Here is a 24,779-nt window from a genome sequence, read left to right as displayed (position 1 = left end):
TTCCTTCTTTGACAAGGTTCCTGGTCTGTTTGGTGTGAGGGAAGCTATACATGTGCTATATCTTTATTTTAGTAAGGCCTTTGACACTACACTCAAAAAGTAGCTATCAATGGTTTGCTGTCAAACTGGGAGGACATATATAGTGGATTTCGACAGGGATCAGTCCTGGTTTCGTATTACTCAATATTTTCATTAATGAGTTGCATAATGGAGTACACTGATAATGTTTGCAAGCACTTTGGAGGACAGGATTAGAATTCAAAGTGACTTGATAAATTGGAGAATTGGTCTGAAATCAAGAAGAAGAAATTCAATAAAGACCAGTGCAAAATACTAATACTTAGGAAGAAGAAATCAAATGCACGAAGTGGGGAATAACTAGCTAGGCAGTGTTGCTGCTAAAAAGCATCTAGGGGTTATAATGAACATGGGTGAAAATGTGATGCAGCTATGAAAAAGAATAATATAATTCTGGGGTGTATTAATAGGAGTGTCATAGATATGATACAGAAGGTAATTGTTCCATTCTAGTTGGCATTGGTGACACCTCAGATGGAGTATGGTGTCCAGTTTTGGGTGTCACACTTTAAGAAAGATGTGAATAAATTGGAGAGAATCCAGAGGAGAGCAACAAAAATGATAAAAGGTATAGAAAACCTGACGTATGAGTAAAAATTTAAATTTTTTTAATTTAATATTAAATTAATTGGGAATATTTAGTCTTGAAAAAAGAAGACTGAGTGGGGGGAACCTGATAAGTATTCAAATATGTTAAGGACTGTAATAAAGAGGATAGTGATCAACTGTTTACAAGGAAGATTTAAGTTAGATATTAGGAAAACCTTTCTAACTATAAGGGTAGTTAAGCTCTGGAAGAGGCTTCAGGGAGGATTTGGAATCCCCATCATTGGACGATGTTAAGAAAAAGTTAGACAAATACCTCTGAGGGGACTGGACTAGATGACTAGTTCTCTTCTAGCCCTACATGTCTATGATTCATGTCAAAAGCATTATGTCAGTAAGGAATTGTTTATATGTTTGTATATATTTTAAATACAATAAGTGCTTTGCAAATAGTCAGTATCATCAAGTTGTGCTAGCTCTTTAAATATGTGATCTTATTTCTGTTACCTTCTGTCACCCTGTGGCTCACAACTATGAGTGCCTACCTCAAGGCAGACTGTCAGAAAACAGGGGAGACACCCCAAAATGGTGGTGAGTTTTATAATTAGATTTCACCAAGCCAGTACCAAATGTGAACTCCTGAATCATTATAACAGTCTTACCATGGAGTCACAGACAGTTCCACTGGACTCTTCAGTCTCTCTTACCACCCAGACAAACTGGATTTTATGATAAAAGAACACTTAAACCAAAAATTACACCACATCAGGTTGGTGAGATGAGTCACTTACCCCAAAAGATGAGTCACTTACCCCAAATCAATTGGTACTGCATATCTTACACCAAAGTCAACACCTGTAGCCAATTCTATAATAAACTAAAGGTTTATTAGCTAAGAAAAGGAAATGAGAGTTATTGAGAGGTTAAAGAAGGTAAATATATATTTACAAGGGAGTCACAGTTTGTAATTCCAAATGGTAGCAGGGATGAAGTAATCTGCTAGTTTCCCAGTACTCTCTTAGTGCTAAACAGAACAACTCTGGAGATCTTCTTCTTCTCATTCTGTTATTCTGTCCTGTTAGAATCCAAACAGTCCAGAGATCAAGACTCTTTCCTTGAATCCATCCTTATAGTTCTTCTAAAAAATACCCCCAAGATGACAGTGTGATTATCTACATGGGCTTTTTCTTTGATGACACAGAGTGAGGAATGCATTTAGAGTATTTGACCTCTGATCATCACACACAATGACCACTTGCTTTGAAATTAGCACATTTCTGCTAAAATTCTTCATTTGCATTCCACAGGCTTCTTTCTCGTTTGATGGGTTATTTAGATACAGGAGTGTGCACAATATAAATGTTTGCTACTCCATTATAACAGGATACAGATAAGTAAATATAATGCATGTGATATCACATTAGTTTTCATGAAGTTTAAACACCAAATACATTCTTATACATTTAACAATATCTTGAATCTATACTACTGCACAAGCGAATTGGCCAGGGGCTCTAGCATGAGCTAGCACCTAATCTGCTGGCATCACACCTACATCCTTCCTTTCCCTGGAATATTTATTACACTCACTTCTGATATCTTATTTTAAATTAAATTGTAATCTCTTCATTTCTTGTGTGTTTGCACAGTGCCTATCATAATAGGGCCTTCCGTCTGATTGACGTCTCTGTGTGCTACTTCAATAGAAATAATTAACAATAATATAAAGGCCGAGGTCACCTCCTTTTGTAGCAAACCCACATGCAGGTGTTGAAGAGGAGAGCTCTGTAAGCATCCATTCTTGTTGATTGTTTTCTAATAAGGGCAGGTCCCAGGGATAGACCACAGGTCTTTCCTGAAATCTGATGGATCCCCAGGATTCATATTGCCTCTGGATCCCAAATATCCCTCTTTTCTCACAATTGTCCCTTTAGCTGCCATGTTTCCGAAGCCTGTTGGTGGGTGGCTTCTATAGAAAAGATAATGTGGCCCACACCATCCCCTGGCCCACCCTTTCTTCCTCCCTGGTGAAGGCTCCATCACTGAGATAATTACTGGAGGCTGGGGAGAATCTCTTGTTTAGGATGTCTAGCTCTTTCTTCCGTAAGTGAAGCTTTGATTATGCCTCTCGATAGTGAAAATACAGGTACACTAACTGCTTTAGGCAAATTGAAAACTGTTACCAACATAAGAGATCTTGTAATGTCTCCTGTGTTTGTGTACAATTTCCAGTTTCTTATTACTTCAGGTCTTAAATTCTTGCCCTCAAGAACTGCAGTTGCTAAAGCAATTAAAGGTGATGGAAGTAATATGGAAATCCAAGCATTATAAGTAATTTATGATGTCCATATTTATTACTATAATGCTTTTTGGTATTCAAGATTTGTGAATACTCTGTTTCCAAGGCATGTAGTTTCAGATACAATAAGCCAAGGTTATGATTTGTATTTCAAAGGAAAGGCTAAGTTCCTAAGTCAAGTGTGTTTAGGAATCTCAATTGGTGGTGGTAAGGAGCAGAACTGTGGAATTTTAAAAAGCGGTAGTAATATATGCCATCAGAAAGTTGACAATGGCGTATCCTTTGAACTAAAATTCCCTATTTTCATTAGATTATCTATTCGGAAAATCAGATCTGTTGTCAAATTACACATGCTAACTCAATGTCCAATCTCAGCAAATTCTGCTAAGCTTTTCTTCTCTTATTTGGAGGGCCTGGATAGAAATAGAGAGATTGTGATAACTTCTGATGGCTCTGGCAGGAAGGCATAGTGCCAATAGGAGCATCATACTCACAATTGTATATATTGGAAAAATACATAAGGTGCCTAATTATAATTACCTTGGATTTTTTTAGGACACAGAGGTGAGTTACTACGTGCTGTTCTCCTTTGATTGCCCTGGAGCAGCAGCAAAAGTAATACAATAAATCAAACAAACAAAAATTAACCCTTTAAAAGAATTTTCACTACTTAGTATAGTTGGCTTTCTCATTATGTCAATGCTAGGTCCCATATCCCATATCACAGTCTGTATAGTCAGACCACATCTTCCTCTGCTCCTTTTTAATTACTGCAACCTCGAACTCCTTGTATTGATCATGCTTATTACAGTAGTGCTTAGGGATCCACCAAGAGTGGAGCCCCATTGTACTAGGCACTGTACAAACAGAGTAGCAGACAGTGTCTGACCCCAACAGGTTAAAATCTAAATAAACAAGACAGACACAGGGTGATTGAAGGGATAAAATACACAACCAGACTGAATAATGTGATAGTAGCAAATGTCATGTTTGTTCCATGATTTTTTGGGGTGGTGGTTTAGTTAGGAGGGTCTCAGTTAAATGGAAAAAAAAGGGAAGGAGGCACTGAAGGAAGTGAGCAAAGAGGACAGGACAACAGGTAAGAGACAGATATGGATTGAATCTGAGGTGGAGAAACTGGGAGGGACAGGTTGGAGCAAAGAGCCAATCAGCACAGGGTAAGAAAGTCTAGTTAAAACTGAAAAAGTGTATAAACTGTATAAACTTTGAATGTCCAAAGGTCCCTGCTTTGGCTGATTCTCCTACCAGATGGATTTCTGGCTAATTTCTCTCTGAAGCGATCACAGTATCTGGATCACGTTCCATGTATTTTGCATTCTCATGGGTAGGGTCCATCTTTCTCACTCAGGAAGCTTTTAACTTAGGAGGTTAACTTCGTGTACCACAAAGAGATTGGCAAATATGTGATAATTCACCTCTGTGTCTTAAATACTATTTTGATTGTTTTCTCCTTCAATATCCCTAGGAGAATTTACAGTTTTATGTCAGGACTGGAAAGCCTTTATTACATATAATTTGAAAACCTGATTAATAACTTTGCAACCTTTAGAATCTCCTTCATCCTAGCCTCTATTGAGTGCATTTTGCTCACAGCAGCTTCTATAATGGAGAGTTACCCAAATAGGTATGTTTATACCTGTCAATCACTGTTCTGTGTGTCTGTGTGTGTGCATGTGTGTGTATTAATTTCAGTTAGTGCTTATCTATGGAGTGTAACTCAGTGAAAAATATGGTCTGTTCTATAAGCATATACCAAGTGTCCTGGGGTGTATGCACCACACACTGACCCAGTGACCAAAGGGTTAATTCAGGCACTGCCAGCCACTGCTGACTGGAAGCCTCACAGCAGGTGGGAGGATAAAAGTGTTGGGACACAGATGGGCGGGGAGGGAGCTAATAGAGGAGTGAGCAGACTGGAGAAAGCAGTTCCTGCCAACTAGGGTGACCAGATGTCCGGTTTTTGACCAAATCATCCAGCTGAGAAGGGATCCTGGTGGCTCCGGTCAGCACCGCTTTGAATAAGTCAACTGGAATAACAAATTGAATCAAAAGCTCCCGGGAAGCAGCCTGCATGTTTGTTCCACCCCTTGCTCCTATGCCTAGGGCTGGGGAACCTATGGGCCACAGACTGGATCTGGCCCCATAGTTAATTTCATCTGGCCCATGATGCAGGGGGAAGCCCTGAGCCTCCGTCCCTCCCCTTCCCCCCCCCCGGGAGCCACAAGTGCCAGCTCGTCCTGCTGCAGCGGGGAGTCCCGAGCGTCTGTGCCCCCTCGGGAGAGTGAGTGTCCCACAATTGATTTTTTTCTGTGGGTCAATGGCCTGTGACAGAAAAAAGATTCCCCACCCCAGAGCCCGCAGCCCCAGACGGAGCCTTCCCTCCCCCCTCCAGCACACCAACCCCTGCCCCAGCCCAGAGCCCCCTCCTGCACTCCAAACCCCTCAGTCCCAGCCCAGAGCACCCTCCTTCACCCAAACCCCTCATCCCTGGCCTCACCCCAGAGTCTGCACCTCCTGCCCCAGTTCTGAGCACCCTCCTGCACCCCAAATCCCTCCACCCCATCCCCATATCACAGCCCACACTCCCAGCTGGAGCCACCCACCCCGCACTCCAACCCCTGCCCCAGCCCAGAGCCCCCTCCTGCACCCTGAACCCCTCATTTTTGGACCCACCTCGGAACCCACATCCCCAGCCCAGAACCCATATCCCTTTCCATACCGCAACCCCCGCCTCAGCCCGGAACCCCTCCATACTCCAAACCCCTCTGCTCCACGTCCCAGCCCAAAGCACCCTCCTGCCTCCCAAATCCTTCATCCCCAGCCCCACATCAGAGCCCACACCCCTAGCCAGAGCTCTCACCACTTCTCACATGCCAATCCCCGCCTCAGCCTGGAGCCCCCTCCCGTACTCTGAAGTCCTAATTTCTGGCCCCACCCTGGAGCCTGCACTCCAGCTAGAGCCCTCACCTCCAGTGAAAAGGAGCAGGTGAATGAGGGTCAGGAGAGCGAGTGATCAGGGACAGAGCCCCAGGGAAGGAGCGGGGCATGGGTGAGGCCTTGGATGAGGGGCAGGGCAGTGGGTGGGGCAAGGTTCTTTGGTTTTATGTGAGTAGAAAATTGGCAATCCTACCGCCAGCAAGCTACTAAAGAGACGCCCAGAGACAACAGCCTGGGAGAGGGGACGATCTGACTGATAGACTGAAGAGCCTGGGGAGATCCAGGGGAAGGTAGGAAGATGCTCAGGGCACTGTCATCATCGAAGAACCCTGATCTTGCTTATCTAGCTTCAGGGCCCTGAGCTAGAACCCAGTGGAGTGAGCAGGCTTGGGTTTCTCTACTAGTCCCCCTGACAGACTTGGAAGTGAAGAAAGCATTTTCAGACTCCTGGGCACCAGGAATAGGCTGACAGCCCCGCTAGGCTATGTGACTTCAGGGTATGTGCCACACTTGGCCAGAGGGGGTGTTGTTGCACGGATGCACTGCCTCACACCAAGGTATTGTGTTGTAATTTGTGGCAAAATGGAAATCATGGGCAGCGCATGACTTCTTCACTTGGGGAGGCTGGCCATGTCTGGACCACATTCCTGCCCCAAACCCCGAACCCTTTCGGCCTCCTCCCTGAAGTCCCACACACTTAACCCGCAGACCCGCTCAGCTCCCGCTACCGAGGTCCTCCCCATCCTTCCGGATGCTTACCACTTGTATGTGCCTCTTTGCCCTCTCCAGTGAGGCCCCCCTTGCACACACATCTGCTGGCCAGCCACTCACCACTCATGTGCACCTCTTCGCCCCCTCTCCTGAGGCCCCCATGCGGGTGGAGCGGGGACGGGAAGAGGAGGAGAGCGGGCAGGGCCTCGGGGAGGAGCGTGAATGGGGCAACAGTCCAAGTGCCCTTTTGGTAGCAGCATTATTCAGAGGCAGTAGGCCGTTGGTTTGAAGAGGCTTAGCCGCCCCTGGCCTTTTATACCCACCACCCATTTTGTTTGTGAATTTTATTCTGCAGTCTGTTGTTTTGTAGACCAGCTAATCCTTAACAAACAAGTGATATACTATTCAGAATAGGAGTACTTGTGGCACCTTAGAGACTAACAAATTTATTAGAACATAAGCTTTCGTGAGCTACAGCTCACATCCGATGAAGTGAGCTGTAGCTCACGAAAGCTTATGCTCTAATAAATTTGTTAGTCTCTAAGGTGCCACAAGTACTCCTTTTCTTTTTGTGAATACAGACTAACATGGCTGCTACTCTGAAAACTATTCAGAATGTTTCAAAACTACTTTTGAAAAAACCTCTCAAGATTCTTGTGAAATCATTACAATAATACTTTTTTTCTTTTTAACTGTATATTATAGTAGTGTATTTATATATTGAGGTAGCAAAGCTCAAGAGGAGATATTATTTAGATTATGAAAATGAATTGCTTCATAGACTAATCTAAAAATTTTGGAATTGTGAGAATTTCCTTCCCCACTTATATTATTTAACTACTAAGAATAGCCCCCAAATAATTGTTCTGTTCTACTGGCTAACCTGGGAATGTCCAAGAATATAGCTTGTGATTGCAAATTATGAAGGTTGTTTAAAGCCTGACATTTAACTTATGCCACCTAAAAATTCCTATGGAAGGTACTATTATGATTTGGGGAATCTGTTCAATGTATGAAATCTGTGTGAGACTATGATCACTATGTAGCTTCATCAAGCTACAAACTCCATTTGACATTGCAGCCTTTTTGTTGTTGTTGTCCTTTTTCCTCCATGTTGGGCTGAAATCCCAAGGAGTAGTCAGACATGGGTGACAATGGAGGTTTGTTAAACTGGCATGGTCCTCTACGTATATATAATGTCCTAGAGAATAGGTCAACTTGCATCCAGGAGAATTGGTTTGTCAGAGGAGAGGTTGCCCGGCAACAAAACCAGGTGGTTGGGCCTGAGATCACCTGAGAAGGCTGATTGTGGAGTCTCCTGAGGGAGGGAATGGAAAGTTACAAAGGACAGGAGCTTATCTATTTGGGGTCTTCAGACATTTTCACCAGCTCAGGCAGAGGAAAGTTTCTGAAGGAGGGAACGCTGCCTACCTGAACTTATGCAGTCCCCCAATAACTCGCAAAGGCAGGGTGAGTGAGAGTAAGGGGCATTGCATTCAAGATGTTTATTGTTTTCCTTGTGATCTGTACTTGTGCTTCATTTTGTAAGTGAAGAGCAACAGTATTTTTAGAATCCTGTGTAATGTGCTACACTGATCATGTGCCCTTGAAGAGTTAACCTGTGGACTCAGAGTGTGCACATGGCTGGAGTTCTGGGAGAGCATGTGTTTAAGTTTCAGAGAAGTCTGAGGTGTGAACATTTGTCCCTGGAGCTAAACAATTGGGCCATGAGATCTCAGTTATCAGACATCATTATCAGTATTAGACAGAAGATCTGCACTCCATGCATGTGCCTAGAGATTCTAAGTCAGAGACACAGGGCCAGCCCACAACATGTTGGCACCTGAGGCAGGGAGCTCAAATGATGCCCCCATGCCCCCTCGCTTGGGCCAAAACTTTGAAAGGTCTCAATTCTGCCTTCTTCCTGTTCTACTCCTCTCATGGTACTGCTCTGCTACCTACCCCAGTAAAGGAGAACTAACAACTTAAAATGCCTTGTTCAAAAATTTTAAGTAACACTTAACTTTCAAACGCCTGAACAGCAAATGTAACTTTTCTTGTCTGCATAGTAAACACTGGCATTTTTATCTGTTTGAATAATCAAAGGGGTGCTTTCCATGCCTTCTTGGTTGCAAAGATTTGAATTGCTTCCTGAAGTCTGGGCCAGCTCATGCTCTATTGAGATGGTTGCAAGGCCAGCCAGCCTCTCCTATGTCATTGTGGAGTGTAGGTGTGTTTTAATTAACTTCAGCTTGGAGAAGCTGCTTTCTCCACTGGCAACTATTCAAGGAAGTGTCAGAATTATATGCCGAGCAACAAAAGCATTTGGAAAGAGGGTGGTCATCTTATTTGTGCACATATATTCCAGAACAGCCTATGGAGTTGATCCTGCTGAAATGTATCTTGAAAGCGCTTTCAGTTCATCACCTAAATTACCACATTAATATTGCCCATGTCATCATGTGTCAACACTGTCTCTAGTGCTCTGCATTGCTGGTCTTCTTCAGGTATAGTGAGGAGTTTTGGAATATCATACAACATCCCAAATATACTACTGTGTTCCTTGAGCTGCATGAAACATTCTTCAGCTGACTGTATTGCACAATCTAGCACCTGGTTAAAGAATTCAGCTTTGAATTGTTGTTTGGGGTCTCTTATGAGATTATCCCATGCCTCGTAATCAAAATATCTTTTTCTTTGGTGACTCTTGTATTCTTGAATGGGTGGGAAAATAGCTTCAATATGAAGTTCCTCTGCCAACTTCTGTGCATTCTTCAGAATGTTTTGAAATCCCTCATCTGACCGATAAGACTGCAGGTATGACTTTTGCTTTGTCCAGTTGTTCCCTTGCTCCAGCTATATCAAGATCAACACCTTGGAGTCTCTTGCTTACAACATTCATTTCAGACAGTATGTCATGCCACAACGCTAAGCCACACAGAAATTTGAAGTGATGTATGTTTCTGGTGATTCCATTTCCCTCTGCCACTGTTCTCCCATGAACAGTTCCTGTCATAGCATTATCCTCCATAATGGCAACTTTGGCATTATCTGTCTTCCCAGTTTGGTGTTTGATAGGCTTTATTGCCTCCACTCAACTTTCCCATCGTGTGGCACTCAGTGGTTTCAGTGTCAGAGAGGATATTCCCAGATGTTGCTTCAAAATTTGCCATCGATGAGTTGATGCAGAGAAAAATACATAGATGCTTTGAATTACATTAAAAAAATTCAGCAGCCTCACTAGAAGCTGATGCTGCATTACTGACCACCAAGTTCAATGAATGAGAACTGCATGGGACAAAAAGAGCTTGAGGGTTTAACTCTCAGATCCGTGTCTGGACTCCTCTATTCTTTCCTCTCATGTTGGCACCGTTATCGTAGCCCTGACCTCTCATGTCAGCTATTGCAATTCCTGTATCTTCCAGCTTTTTAAGAAGCACATTTGTCATATATTTGTCATACCAGCTCCTGTAGTATCATCATAAGCAGCCTATATTGGGATTCTTTCCAGTTATGGTAATGGGCTTTCGATGAAGTGCCTTTAAGGTCTTTGTCTGCTGCCTTTCTCTAGGTTTGTATATCTCTTCAAACTTTGCTGCCCTCTAGGTTGACCAGAAGAAACCGACAAAATATCCGGACACATGGGGGAAGCAAAAAAAAAAAAAAAAAGTGGCAGGAGAGGAGTTGCCGAAGCAAAAAAAAAAAAAAAATACAAAAAAATGCTGGAGCAGCCAAAGCCGCATTATCAGGACAAATGGCGTCCCCACTGTACATCGGTCGGGACGCGGGACAAAGAACTAAAACTCAGGACAGTCCCGATTTTATCGGGACATCTGGTCACCCTACTGCCCTCCTTTGCCATTCTGTGTTCCTTATGCTAGTAAGTAAAGGAAAATTCAGGTATCAACAGTCTTCACATCTCCTTCTGCAGTAATTATTTCTCCATATCTTACCTGAGATCTGTCCTTTTTATATTAAGCCTTGTCTCCTGCTTGGCTCTTGTGCTTTGCCAATTCCACTTCCCTCACCCTTCTCACATAAGTTTTTTTTTTTCCCATGCTACCTTCTATGCCTGGAATGTCTTTCATGATACCGATGCAACCATACTCTCCCATTTCAGATCCCTCCTCAAAACCCACTTTTCGGACACTTTATATAGAAATGACCCCTCTCCATGTCTATGTAAAATACACATTTTTAATCTGTTAGTTGAGCTTTTCAAAGCTATCTAGGGAAATCAGACATAGCTTCCATTAAAATTAATGAAAAACTTATCTAAATCCCCATTAAAAAAACTGAAAAACTCAATTACTATATGAATACAGAACTAACATGTTGTGTGTATATATAACAAGAAACCTCACAATCTGTTCCTACCCTCTAGCGTAATGTGCATTTCTCCCAGTGCAATGTCAGTTTATCTGTGCCAGGCTGTGACATCTTTTGGGTCCCACTGGCACCAGAGGGTATGTTTATGTGGACCTCTTTGCAAGATTGGGGCCCTAGACAGCAAGATCTTTAGGACAGGGGCTGTATCTTTTTTGCCTGTAAAACAGTTAAGTGCTGTGCACACTTAGCTGGTAGCTCTATAAATACTCATAATCTTCCAGGTATAAGCACAGCATATAATTATTTTGGCTTAGCCAGCACAGTTAATCATGCCATCTTGAAAACTGTGAGCTTCTTTCAAAAATATTACAGGCAATTTTAATCATTTTAAGAAACTCTGCATTCATGCAATGTAGAATATTTCTAAAGGATTGTTTTCCATGCATTTAAAACTCACATGCTTTGAATGGGTTTGAAATCAACTCAAAGGCAATCAATTATTTCTTACTGGAGCTCTCTTGAGAGACAGCTGTTCTGAAATGTCAGTGAACCAACAAACCCAGGGCAGAGAGTAACTGTTTGAATGTATAGCAATCTATTACACAAAACCAACCTTTTCTGAAAGTTTCAAATTCGATTGTTGCCTATGGCATAAAACCCACTGATTTCATTTTCATTTCATGCATTCATTTTAACTGATTCAAAACAATTAAAATGTGATGGCAAACAGCCCACTTTCTAGTCTGAAGTTAGGGAATTTTATGCTGAAACATTCCATTTCTTTTCCTTCTTGTATTGGAGTGCATTACATTTTTTATGCATTCTAGGAACTCTTTCTCATTATGGTTATAAGATTGTATGTTCCTTGCAGTAGAGTCCAGGAGGAAGGATGATTATAGAGTTGAGAAATTATTGATTTTGAAGTCTCAATTACAAAAAAAAGTGTCTGTTCTGTATTTCACAAAATGTATTTAAAAGCACAGCATTTTTTTTAAAAAATCATTTTTCTATAGCATAGTTTTAATTTGTTGAGCACAGGTTTGGGATACAGTAACATCTGAGTTTTGTTCCTATTTTTGCCATTTGCCAAATTAATAAGTTTTCAGTTTTATAATATTATATAAACATTGCTTACTTATGCCTCAAAGTACTCTTACCACATAAGTAAATCACCTTGCCCCATTTTACAAATGAAGAAACAGGAGTTTAAAGAAGTCATGTTTTCTGTCAAAGGCCACATAACAAGTCAGTATCAAAATCACCGGTGAAATCAATGGCAAAACTCCCATTTGACTTCACTGGGGGCAGATTTCACTCAAGGATTAATATTATGTTTCATTATGTCCCCTTTATGACACTCCGGTGGTGTAAAAGGGGCCTTAAAAGTAGCAGATCTTCCTACCAGCATATACCCTGGTGTAATTCTAAATTTGATTTTGGTGTGTCCTGGAAGCACAGAAGACTGAAAAAGTAAAAAGTAAATTAAATGTTTCAGAATCTGTAAGAAGACTTAGTTCCCTTCTAGCAACAGACAAAATATCGGGAGGGACATGTTTCCAAATCACTCTGACCATCCCTAATTCTTTTGGGCTTACAAACATATCCAGGACGTGCAAAATGGCTAAACTGTACATATTTTTTTAAAGTTTTCTAGCTTTGAAGGCAATAGCAATCTCATGAGTCAGAACAAAACCACAGCCTGTTGCACTCTTACAAAAATCTCTGAATAGAAGCTCATTATTTTCTTCAGCAATCTGACATTATGTAACATCAAACAATTTAATTATTCCTACATTTTTGACAGTTTTGGGCTAAAACTGCAGAATTCAAAGAATAGCGAATGGCAGACAGTTACTTGATCGGACCTATACTCTACAGTACATAGATCTTACTAATGAGTGATGATGTGGGTCAGAAACTAAATATTTGATTAACCTGCATTGGAAATCGCTGAGTTTAACAGACATTAATTCTTCAGATCTATATGTTGTATAAGTTGCTGTCCCTTAAGAAGACATAGACATAGAATATCAGGGTTGGAAGGGACCTCAGGAGATCATCTAGTCCAACCCCCTGCTCAAAGCAGGACCAATCCCCAATTTTTGCCCCAGATCCCTAAATGGCCCCCTCAAGGATTGAACTCACAACCCTGGGTTTAGCAGGCCAATGCTCAACCCACTGAGCTATCCCTCCCCTAAGCTTAAATTGTACACTGTGTTCCAGAAAACTTATTAGCGTATTATATGGTGGATCATGAGGTTCTGCAATTCTTTCTCTGCACTGTGTTGAAGGAGGGTATGTGTTCAGAAATAGCATACATTTCATGTTTGCACCAAATCTTTGTAGGGCCAGTCCCCTGCAGGCTGCTAACAGCCCTAGCAGGCCAAAACCATACTAGAGATCACTGCCATATATGGAGGTCCTGATGTGACCCTAATGCCAGCAGCATGTTAGGTGTAGAATCATAGAATCATAGAATATCAGGGTTGGAAGGGACCCCAGAAGGTCATCTAGTCCAACCCCCTGCTCAAAGCAGGACCAAGTCCCAGTTAAATCATCCTAGCCAGGGCTTTGTCAAGCCTGACCTTAAAAACCTCTAAGGAAGGAGATTCTACCACCTCCCTAGGTAACGCATTCCAGTGTTTCACCACCCTCTTAGTGAAAAAGTTTTTCCTAATATCCAATCTAAACCTCCCCCATTGCAACTTGAGACCATTACTCCTCGTTCTGTCATCTGCTACCATTGAGAACAGTCTAGAGCCATCCTCTTTGAAACCCCCTTTCAGGTAGTTGAAAGCAGCTATCAAATCCCCCCTCATTCTTCTCTTCTGCAGACTAAACAATCCCAGCTCCCTCAGCCTCTCCTCATAAGTCATGTGCTCTAGACCCCTAATCATTTTTGTTGCCCTTCGCTGTACTCTTTCCAATTTATCCACATCCTTCTTGTAGTGTGGGGCCCAAAACTGGACACAGTACTCCAGATGAGGCCTCACCAGTGTCGAATAGAGGGGAACGATCACGTCCCTCGATCTGCTCGCTATGCCCCTACTTATACATCCCAAAATGCCATTGGCCTTCTTGGCAACAAGGGCACACTGCTGACTCATATCCAGCTTCTCGTCCACTGTCACCCCTAGGTCCTTTTCCGCAGAACTGCTGCCGAGCCATTCGGTCCCTAGTCTGTAGCGGTGCATTGGATTCTTCCATCCTAAGTGCAGGACCCTGCACTTATCCTTATTGAACCTCATTAGATTTCTTTTGGCCCAATCTTCCAATTTGTCTAGAAGCCTCTACAGGGTCAAAAGATTCCCCTTTCCGCAGGGTAATTCTTTCATTGCCAGTTATGCTGGTTCCACAGACAAATTACACTGGCAGTGCAGTATAAAACATCACACTGCACCAGAGGTTATGGCCCAAATTTCTTTGTATTTCTAGAAAGCTTGTGAAGCTATTTCAGTTTCCCTGTGTATGAAATTAAACAAGTAATTTAGCACATCTTTTGTTTCTCTGTATGGGGAAAAACAAAACAAGGGAGTACAATTCCTGAGCGAAAGTGCCATTTTATGAAATTTAGAGACAATATTTTTATCCCTGGACTTGTATCTCCCCAAAAAATGGCAATTAATCTGTCATATATTTGCAGGTGAAAGAGTGACAATAATTTAACCTTAATTTAATAGTGAAGAAATAGAAAGAAATCACAATGACACACTGAATTATTTTAAATGCACCTTCACTGCACTTTGAGTAGAGATGAAAAGCAGCATTTTCTGAGTGCCAGTGTTTATCCTCTTGTTCTGAACCTGGAGGTGCATCCTCAGGTCTTCATATCTGATATAATATTGTTGTAACAGCATCAATGTTGTTGATGCTCTGTTTGACACAGTGGTACCACTGCTGTGATTGGAATGTCCAGAACCATAACTGACCTAGTGTTTTATAAAGAAAGAGACTGCATGCTTGTTAACAAGCTTTATACATGTTTATATGCTGCCCTTAGTAAACTGGATTATTAAATGGTATTATTGTGCCCTTTAATAATAATAAAAGTAATTTGAAAGACTACTATTTTCAAATATGTGCTTTCATAACAAAAAAACCCATACAACTTTTAGATTTTGGTTTTCTACAGGTATAATCAGCAACCATCATGTTCATGTTTGCTTTTCCGGTGTCATAAACACACATTGTAGCATATGGTCTTTTACAACACTCATCAGCTTCCCCTTCTTCAAGTAATTTACAGACCTATAAAAAAGGCTGCTAAAACAATCTGTTTCCTTATTTATTCAGTAGTTCCTTAAGTTTGAAAAGGAATCTAGCAATCATCCATGACATTCTCTGCTGTTTAATAAAAGGGAAAAAAACAGCATCCACAGTTCATCATAATTTCTATGTACTGCTTATTGTTCTACTTCAACTAATGGCCAGATGATGTACTACTTTATCGAGGTAAGGTCCCAAGTTTTTCTCAAATATGGACCAGATAAGGACTCCATAATTAGCTATAATTGTTATTTTTATTCCTTGCAATAACGTGTCAAAATCCAGAGAATTTGCACAGACCCCCATTGACTTTAATGGCCTTTGGATCAGGCCCTTCAAAGTATATGTGGGACCTCCTCTTATTTGTTCTTTGATTCCTTTAATATATAGACATAAGAAGATTGTAGGGCATACCCAGTCCCCAGTTTCGCTTCTTTGCATTAACATAGGAGTGGGGATAATCTGTAATAAAGAATAGAGTGCTGCTCACCGCCATTGTCGGTTATTCTGACTATTTCAATTCTTTTGCCAATTTTTGCAAATCCCAGGATTCCACCTGGTGAGCTCTGTCTCTTCCTCTGGCTAATGTCATCAATCAAATTACATCAGACTTTCTCTTTGATGCCTGGCGATGAAGAGCCCACATTCTACAATTTATGTGTTCAGAGTTTATTTGAAATGTACTGCAGAAAGCTACATGACATTAAGGATATAATTGGACTCATTTTGATCTTGTACTGGTATAAGACAGGATAACCCCATTAATTTAAATAAAGTTACAGTAGTATAAAATTGGTGCAAATGTGATTAGAATCAGACCCTACATTTTTAATTATAAACATTAATAAAATATAACTAAACAGATTGCTTGACAGAACAAATGGTCCAGTAAATAAAGATGTACCAAACCAAATGTTGAAGCAAAAAACAAAAAAAAACAAAAACCAACAACCCTCATTCAGAAACTGCCACCAACCAGACAAGAAATTACAACTACAAATGAAATCAAAGCATCTGCCTGTCTTGCACTCACTATAACAGGATGAATTTCCAATTTATGCATAGAAAGGAATGGAAAGATTCAAATCACATTATTAGTAACATGAGTTGTACATATACAGCGGGAGACAGTAAAAAGGCAGAATATGCTAACCATGGTCTGGCAGTTATTAGTGCTATCTGTTATTCTATGTATAGGAAAAACTGGTAATCTGAGACACTGCTCTGTGGTTACATTGGTAGCCACTGTAGTCCCTCATATTGAGGGGTCACAGAAATTTTCTTGCAAGTGTAAGCGGGGGAATACTCCTGCTATTGTGGCGAACTTTCCTGGCTTCTGCACTACCCTAGTGAAGTGGACTAGCGAAAGGAAAGGATTTGAGTCCTCGCTCCCACTTCCTTTCACCCAGTGGCCTCCCTGCCCTTGAGGACTCCCCTTCCACTCCCCTATCTGGCAGAGTCCTCGTAACCCCAACAAGGCTGGGCCCAGGATTCCTGGGGGGCTCGACCCCCAACCCTGCTGTAGTCACCTAGGACAGGGGCTAGGGTGTCCCCACTCCGGGGTACTCTCTCTGCACTGGGCACTTCTCTGCCCCACTGACCATTATGTACAAGTTAAAGCAAATGCAAGTTATTTAATCAATTAATTTAAAAAAGAATAAGGAATAATGGGGAAGGTTAAAGGAAACACATCACCCCGCTCTGTGGCAGGGAACATCACAAACCATGTCTCTGGAATGTCGGGGCAGGTCACAGTCTGTTCCTTGTAAGTCCCAGGCCTTCTTCTCAGGCCCTAGCTGTGCTGCAGGGATGCTGTGGGTTGGACACTTGCTCTGGTGGTGGCCACACGCTCTCAGGCTCTAGGTGGCAGGACCCTTCTTCCCAATGTTGCCCCCTCCCTGTCGGGGTTACGATCCAAGCCTGGCCTGCAAGCCCCTTGGCTGAGGCGTCTCCCTGTGCTGGGCCCGCTGCCCAGGGTCCCTCTCGCTCTCCCCAGCTGCTCACAACACCCAGCTCCAGATTGCTCCAGCCCCAGCTGCACCACTCTGTCTGAGCACTGCTGCTGCTTTGCCTCCAGCTCCCTAGGCTGCTTCTTTGGCCCCTCTGGCTCTGGTTGCTGCAGCTCTGCTCCCAGGACAGGTCTGCTCTGCAGGCTGCTTCTGTGACTCTGCTCCCAGCATTGACCTGCTTTGTGGGCTGCTTTTCTGGCCCCTCTGGATCTGGCACAGCTCTGCTCCCCAGCTTAGCTTGGGACCCTGCTTTCTCCTTCGCTTGGTCCCACTCTGTCTGGCCCAGGCAAATCCAGCTCACACGGAGGATGGGACCTCCCTGGTCTCCTGACTCTCTGATTAGCCTGCCTGCCCTGTCATTCAAGCTGACCTGGAGCATTAGCTTCTCCCCATTGTTCCTGGGAGCTGTCAGCCTCAGGGTCCTGATTCTCCATCGACCCTTCCCCCTTTTTAGTACTGGGAGCTAGCAACTAAAACACTCCCACTGAATGTTAGTAAGGGGGCAACAGTCCCCTTACACAAGGATATTAGCATGTATTTTTACTACTCTGTTACTGTTTATCAGTGTGATGTCCAAATTCAAAGAGCCTCTTGTAATGTTATGAACATGGTATTTAATTATTCACTACTTGAAAAAAAATGGTGAATAAGAAAAACCACCAGAAATATATTTTTGGTGATCTAAAACTATTTTTGAATATGACATGAATTTACTGAACATGTCATTTACTGAGACATCATTCACAAAATGGCCAGAGAAGGAGGTGGTTGCAGTAGTGTGCTTTCTATAACTTAAGCAGAGTAATTAGGACCCTTACCGGGGATGTGGAAGACCCATGTTTGGTTCCCCCCCTCTACCTGATGTGGAGAAGGAATTTAAACACAGGTCTCCCCCCACTAAGGAGAGTGTCTAAGCCACTGTACAATGGGATATTGTGGGTTGGAGATCTCTATCTCTCCTGTTGAAGCTATTCCACTTTATTAAAAAAAAAGTCACTGGAACAGGGACTGCCACATCCCAGGTGAGTGCCCTAACCACTGGGTTACAAGCTAGAAGGTAGATGCTTCTATTACCACCACCTCTGTGGTCCTTTAAAGAGAATTGAAAGGAATTTTCAGATTGAATGAAACATGTTTCTCATGACACAAAACAGATTTTTTTTACATTTGCCAGCACTTTTTGCAATTTTTGGATTCAGTTCAACCCAAAACAAATTATTTTTCCAATTTTTCAAAACTGCTTGTGAAATAAAAAAAAACAATTATTCACCCAGCTCTAGTCATAACCTCTCCTGTTAGAGCAGAAGGTCAAAACACATTATGGAGCTTTTTGTGTACGGCATCAGGGTCCACACTGCAACTTAGGGCATGGCAAGCTAGTGTGAGGTGATTTACACCCCATCTTGCCACACTCACTCTCTCTCTCTCTCTCTCTCTCTCTCTCTCTCTCTGTATAGACATGCCCAAAGACAATAACTTACTGGCCAGTTTAACAGAATACTTTTGCTGCGTGTGAGACGAACAAAATCAGTTGCCTTCAGAGAGGGAAAAGCTACTCACCTGAGAGCCTGTGTCGTGCTGCCAGAGAGGGAAATGAAGTCCAGATAAGAGTTTATATACTGTAGAGTTTCATAAGACAGTGACATGTTCACAGGCTGCTGAGAAGTCTCTGTGATCTGTGAAACCGCCTGTTGAGAGGTCAAAAGGCCAGCATGCGCCCGACTATGAACTTGTCAGCAAAAGTGGATTTTTTCTTTGAATATCTTGGCTTCCTGCTGGGCCTGTTAGACTCAGTTGAGGCCACTTTGTGTAGCTTCCTGGGATTTAAGAGATGGTAGTTAGGCTGCTCCAATGCCTTTCCTGATACAGGGGTTAGTTGCTCTTTGGGATTACATATTTCTTTTTCCGCTAGTGAAGCCACAGATTTGTGGTGGGACTTTTGTTGAGAACATCTATACTCTGTTTAACATGTATTGAAATACCCTGTATTTATGAAGTGGAACTCATTTTGATACAAACTCACTAAGTGGCAGAATTGAAAAATCCTCACTACTACTGTGATATGTTTCATGTCAAATATTTTGGGGGCAGGTGTGTGTACTTGGGCTCTCTTAGTACTTTTTATGTTATTCTTCATCTAGTAGTTTTCTTTAAGTATGGGGACAAGAAAGAAGCCACCACAAATCCCTTAAGTTAAAGTCTTACAGGGTTTAATAGAGACAAACTGCATAGAGTTCGAAAGATATTAAATGGTGTTCTTTAGAAATTACTTCAAAAATCTTAAAGATGTTAATAGTGAATTATATCCTTTGCATAGCATTTTTAAAGCAAACTACAGAATTTAATAGATAATTGTGCCCTTTCTATAGAATTATTTATGTTAGTTTGAAAATTTTGTTGAAAGGTTATCAATGTCTCTCAAATCTGACAGGACTTCCCTATAAGTGAAAGCAGAAAAGTAACAGATTTTAGCTTCCTACCAGAGCTCAGCTTCTGGTGATTTGGCAAAGCAGGGACACCTCCTGGTTTAATTGTGCCTACTGAAGCTAGACAATTCCCATTGCACAGTTTACTGGGAGTGGCTAGTGTGGATAATGGAGAAACATTGTGGAATAGTTCTTTGAAAGTATGTAGTAAACCTCAATTGGACCTTCAGGACAAGCAAATCCCCCTACCACTTGAGTTAAAGGAGTAACTCCAGTAGGTATGAATAAGTAGTTGACTTAGTAGGGTACAGCCACAAGACTGGCAGACACTCACACATGTTTTGCCACTGTTATAAACTCTCATCAGCTTCAAATAGGAATGCTAATGTAGAAACCACATATGATCCAACTATATTCCAGCTGCATGGAATGAAACGTGCAATGAACATGTGCCAGGAAATCCAATGAGTGTGACTAAAATGCTTCAGAGAGACAAGATGGGTGAGGTAATATATTTTGTTGACCAATTCTAAATAGAGTTTGAAAGCGTGTCTCTTTCACCAACAGAAGTTGGTCCAATAAAAGATATTACCTCACCCACCTTGTCTGTCTAATATCCTGGGACAAGCATGGCTACAACAACACTGTAAACTAGATGCTTTTGCATTTTGAAAAAATTAGAGTGCATCTGTCAAGGTTCCTTCTCCACTCTGAACTCTAGAGTACAGATGTGGGGACCTGCATGAAAAACCCCCTAAGCTTATTTTTACCAGCTTAGGTTAAAACTTCCCCAAAGAACAAACTATTTTACCTTTTGTCCCTGGACTTTATTGCTGCCACCACCAAGCATCTAACAAAATATAACTGAGAAAGAGCCCACTTGGAAACATCTTTCCCCCCAAAATCCCCCCAAGCCCTACACCCCCTTCCTGGGGAAGGCTTGATAAAAATCCTCACCAATTTGCATAGGTAAACACAGACCCAAACCCTTGGATCTTAAGAACAATGAAAAAGCAATCAGGTTCTTAAAAGAAGAATTTTAATTGAAGAAAAAGTAAAAGAATCACCTCTGTAAAATCAGGATGATAAATACCTTACAGGGTAATCAGATTCAAAACATAGAGAATCCCTCTAAGCAAAACCTTAAGTTACAAAAAGACACAAAAACAGGAATATACATTCCATTCAGCATAACTTATTTTATCAGCCATTTAAACAAAACAGAATCTAACACATATCTAACTAGATTGCTTATTAACTCTTTACAGGAGTTCTGACCTGCATTCCTGCTCTGGTCCTGGCAAAAACAACACACAGACCGAGAGAACCCTTCCCCCCCCCAGCTTTGAAAGTATCTTGTCTTCTCATTGGTCATTTTGGTCAGGTGCCAGCAAGGTTATCTTTAGCTTCTTAACCCTTTACAGGTGATAGGGTTTTTCCTCTGGCCAAGAGGAATTTAAAGGTGGTTAGTCTTCCCTTTATATTTATGACAGCATCACTAGGTGGTGAGTCCACGTTGGTTACAGAAAATTCTGCTCTTTCAGTAAAAACAGGTATGCTTGAAAACAATATTAAGTCAAGAGGGGCATTAGGTTCTGGAGTCACATGACTCAGGTGGTTGTGATTTATCTATCAGGATGTGTTTATTCTTGAGATTGAGGCTGAAAGAGTGTCATATTTCTAATCAAGAGCTGAAGTTCCAAATCACACTCTTAGCTCTGCTGTATTAGGAATTATATTTATGCAATCTCCGATCAAGATTGACATAGTAATTTTTTTTAAAGTGACTTTCTTAAAAGGGAGGTGTTTGCATATATTTCTGGATGCTTCCCAAATAAACCATTCCAAATATCAACAATTGTCATACTTAAATCTCCCCTGATCCCAATTAGTCCTGCCCCCACTGGCTAAAATACTTATTTATGGTACAGAGGAGCTTATTGAAGAGGGCTAACTAGCTCCAGGCCCTCTGGCCTTTAAAGGGGCGAGCTACCCTGTTATAATTGCTGTAAAATAATGCTTAAAAAATGGACCAGTGTGTTGAATAGTTGCAGAAGTGTGATCCACTTCTGATCTTTAAGAGTACCTTTTTTAAAAAAACAAACAAACTAATAGTCCCTTTGCATGTCATAATAGAAAAAATACAGCACTTATGGCTGACTAGGCATATCATTAATTAAACAGGACAGAATACAGCAACCATCACAAAAACAGATTTCTATTTTTAATTATCTATTACTATTTATTATTTTTAATACAATAGCACCTAGGGACTCCAACCGAGATCCGAGCCCCATTGTGCTAAGCAGTATATTAACAGAAAAAAAGACAGTCCCTAACCCAAATAACAGGCTATCTAAATAGACAAGACTAAGTGTGCTGGGGATGGGGGGACATATAACACACAAGCAGAGTGAACAATAGGATGTTCTGCAAATGTTAGGTTAGTTCCGCTTTATTTATAAAGTGGCACAGGTGATCTTATATATTGAAGTGGAACTACCCTAACATTTGCAGATAGGGTGACCAGATGTCCCGATTTTATAGGGACAGTCCCGATATTTGGGGTTTGTCTTATATAGGTGCCAACTACCCTCCACCCCCATCCCAATTTTTCACACTTGCTATCTGGTCACCCTATTGGCAGAACATTCCATTGTTCACTCTGTATATGAGGAGTCCATTGAGTTCCCATGAACTTAAAGTGAATCATTATCACTTTGTTTCTATCCCTCAATTGATTTCAGTAGGATTACTCGTGATTAAATGCTTTTGTGGATCAGGGCCAAGCTCCATTCTGCAGAAAGGGACTAGTATGTAGAAATTTTTTCCCCTTCTCCTTACTTCCAAACCAACAAACCAACTATCGAGGAAGGGATTCAGCACAAACACATATGATTAGGAGGTTCCCCTGCATTAAACTAGCCAGATGGATTATTACTATGCAGAGAAGTGGGGAAGGGGGATTAGTCAACTTTTAAAACTTTTGGACAGCTAGCCATCTCTCTGCTTTTTGGAACCATTCGCACAAAGGTTACTCTTCAGCTCTAGCACTGGGAGGAGGGAAAGAAACAATTCTGGCATTGGAAGTTGTTTTCTGCGAGAGGTAGGGCACTTATTTACATCTGATCTCAACACCTAAAGGAGTAGCCCCACTAGTTTCCGTTGGGGGGGCTCCTTTTATTTTATGGCCCCTCCATAGCCTTCTGAATATAATAAACCTAGCAGTCAATAAATCAAGCCTTCTGAGGCCCAGAAGGCTTCAGATATTTTTTCCTGGATAGAACCCTCTAAATTTCAGGCCTTTCTGAGATTCTGCTTGGACATTAACACTGTAAAAATTAAAATATTTTAGGATTTATCTTAATCTAGTAGAGCTTTCTGAAGTTTCCCCCTTCCCTTATATCTGTGAAGTGTGCTGAATTTGAATTATTTCTCCTGGCCTGAAATTAAAGGAATATCTGTTATTAATTAGACATTAATAAATATCTGTTATTAATTAGGTTTAAAGGTTAAAAACTCAATTGTTATTATCTATTCTATTTTTGTATAATTTCTTTGAGATTTTTATCATGAGTGTATTCAATAAAACTTGCATTTTTAATTAGATATTCTCTTAGTAGCATAGCTTTTATTGTAAAATGAGATTTTGAAATGAACTATATTATTAACCAGATTATTTTTTCCAGATTCAGTGCATTATATTTTTAATAATAATGAAATTAGATTAAGATCAGATATTACTCATAATAGCATTATATCATGCAAAAACTGCACGTGGTTTGAACCATCAAAAATAACAGAAACATTATCCATTAAATCAGTATAATAAATAATGAATGGAACATACAATGATACTTTAATATTTAATACTATCCATGATCCCTAATGAAGGAATGTAATATGGTCTATAACATCAGTTGTTACAACCAGAGGATCTAACGTCAGTCATTTCAATATCAGTTATTTCAGCAGGTTAATTATTCTCATATGAAATATGATTTAGTAGTATTGGTGACTCAGTTCACTTATTACTTGCAGTTCATGGACCTAGAAAGTAAAGATTTGCCTTTCTAAAAAAAAGTGCAGGACCAGGTCCTCAGCTGCTGCAAGTGGGCATAACTCAATTGAAGTTAATAGAGACACACTGATTCTACTCAGATATAGAACTGTATATTAAAGTTGTTAGGTATCTGTTAACATAGAAGTAGCTCCAATGTTGTTTTATTTTTGTTTCACATGCTAAAGAAAGTACACATATGGCCCTTTTAAGCTTGAACAAGTCAAGGTACTACCTCTGTCAACTGAAGGATAAATGGGAAAGTGATTTTATGAAAGGTCTCTGAGCACAGCTCTTCGAGATCAGCCCCGTCTGAGATACAAATCAGGTAAAAACGTGACAAAAAGAAATAACTGGTTTGCAGCTGATAGGAACAGATTCCAGCATTAATCCATTCCTCAGTTTAACCATGTAAGATGCATTGACCTCCCAGATTAATTCTTACCTTTGTTATTTAGGATCTTAGTATCTTTTGTAATATCTCTTAAGGTTTTGCTACCAAGCTCAACAGGAATCTGATTCAGTAACAGATGTGTTCTACATTTTAGTGATCTGTACATTAAAAACCCTTCTTTCTTAGTCTTCCTATCAGTTGGAAAAGTAAAAGTATTGAGATGATAAACCACAAATGAATACTTCAGGAACTATCTGATATAAAATATGTCCATTACACACAAAGAAATACACAAATTAATTTACCCAGCATCTGATACATTACATTATGTTTCTATTTATTTAGCAAAGAACATAATTATCCTTTATTTCAATATTGTGTTGACACAGTATACCATATTACTGGGTTTTTTTTTCCTTTGGAAGGTACTAAACAATCAGAACTGTTCTAACACCTTCAGGGATAAAAAGTGTGGCCGCTATAGCATCTCACTGATTTATAACTGGCTAGGTCCTGTCACTGCAATATACAAAATTTTCCAATAAAAAGCAGGTAACATAATTTAAGGACTGGATGATTCAGGGGGTCTCTTATTTGGATACAAAATTTTAGTTCTTGTAGCAGGTGCAACCATATTGCAGCCACCTCTAGCAAATTTATGGCAGGGTGGTCCAGAGACTAGGGCATGAACTTCAATCAAATG

General features: G+C 41.0%; 1 protein-coding gene across 9 annotated transcripts in view; it reads left to right on the top strand.

Annotated features, from left to right (window-relative positions):
• Positions 1-24,779, top strand: part of DMD (dystrophin) — a 1,935,994-nt gene that overhangs the window by 365,622 nt on the left and 1,545,593 nt on the right. The window lies entirely within an intron of this gene.

Source organism: Dermochelys coriacea, chromosome 1, assembly GCF_009764565.3.
Source record: "Dermochelys coriacea isolate rDerCor1 chromosome 1, rDerCor1.pri.v4, whole genome shotgun sequence".
Taxonomy (NCBI): Eukaryota; Metazoa; Chordata; order Testudines; family Dermochelyidae; genus Dermochelys; species Dermochelys coriacea.
The sequence above is the reverse complement of the archived record's forward strand: the minus strand, read 5'-3'. Positions and strand labels throughout refer to the sequence as shown.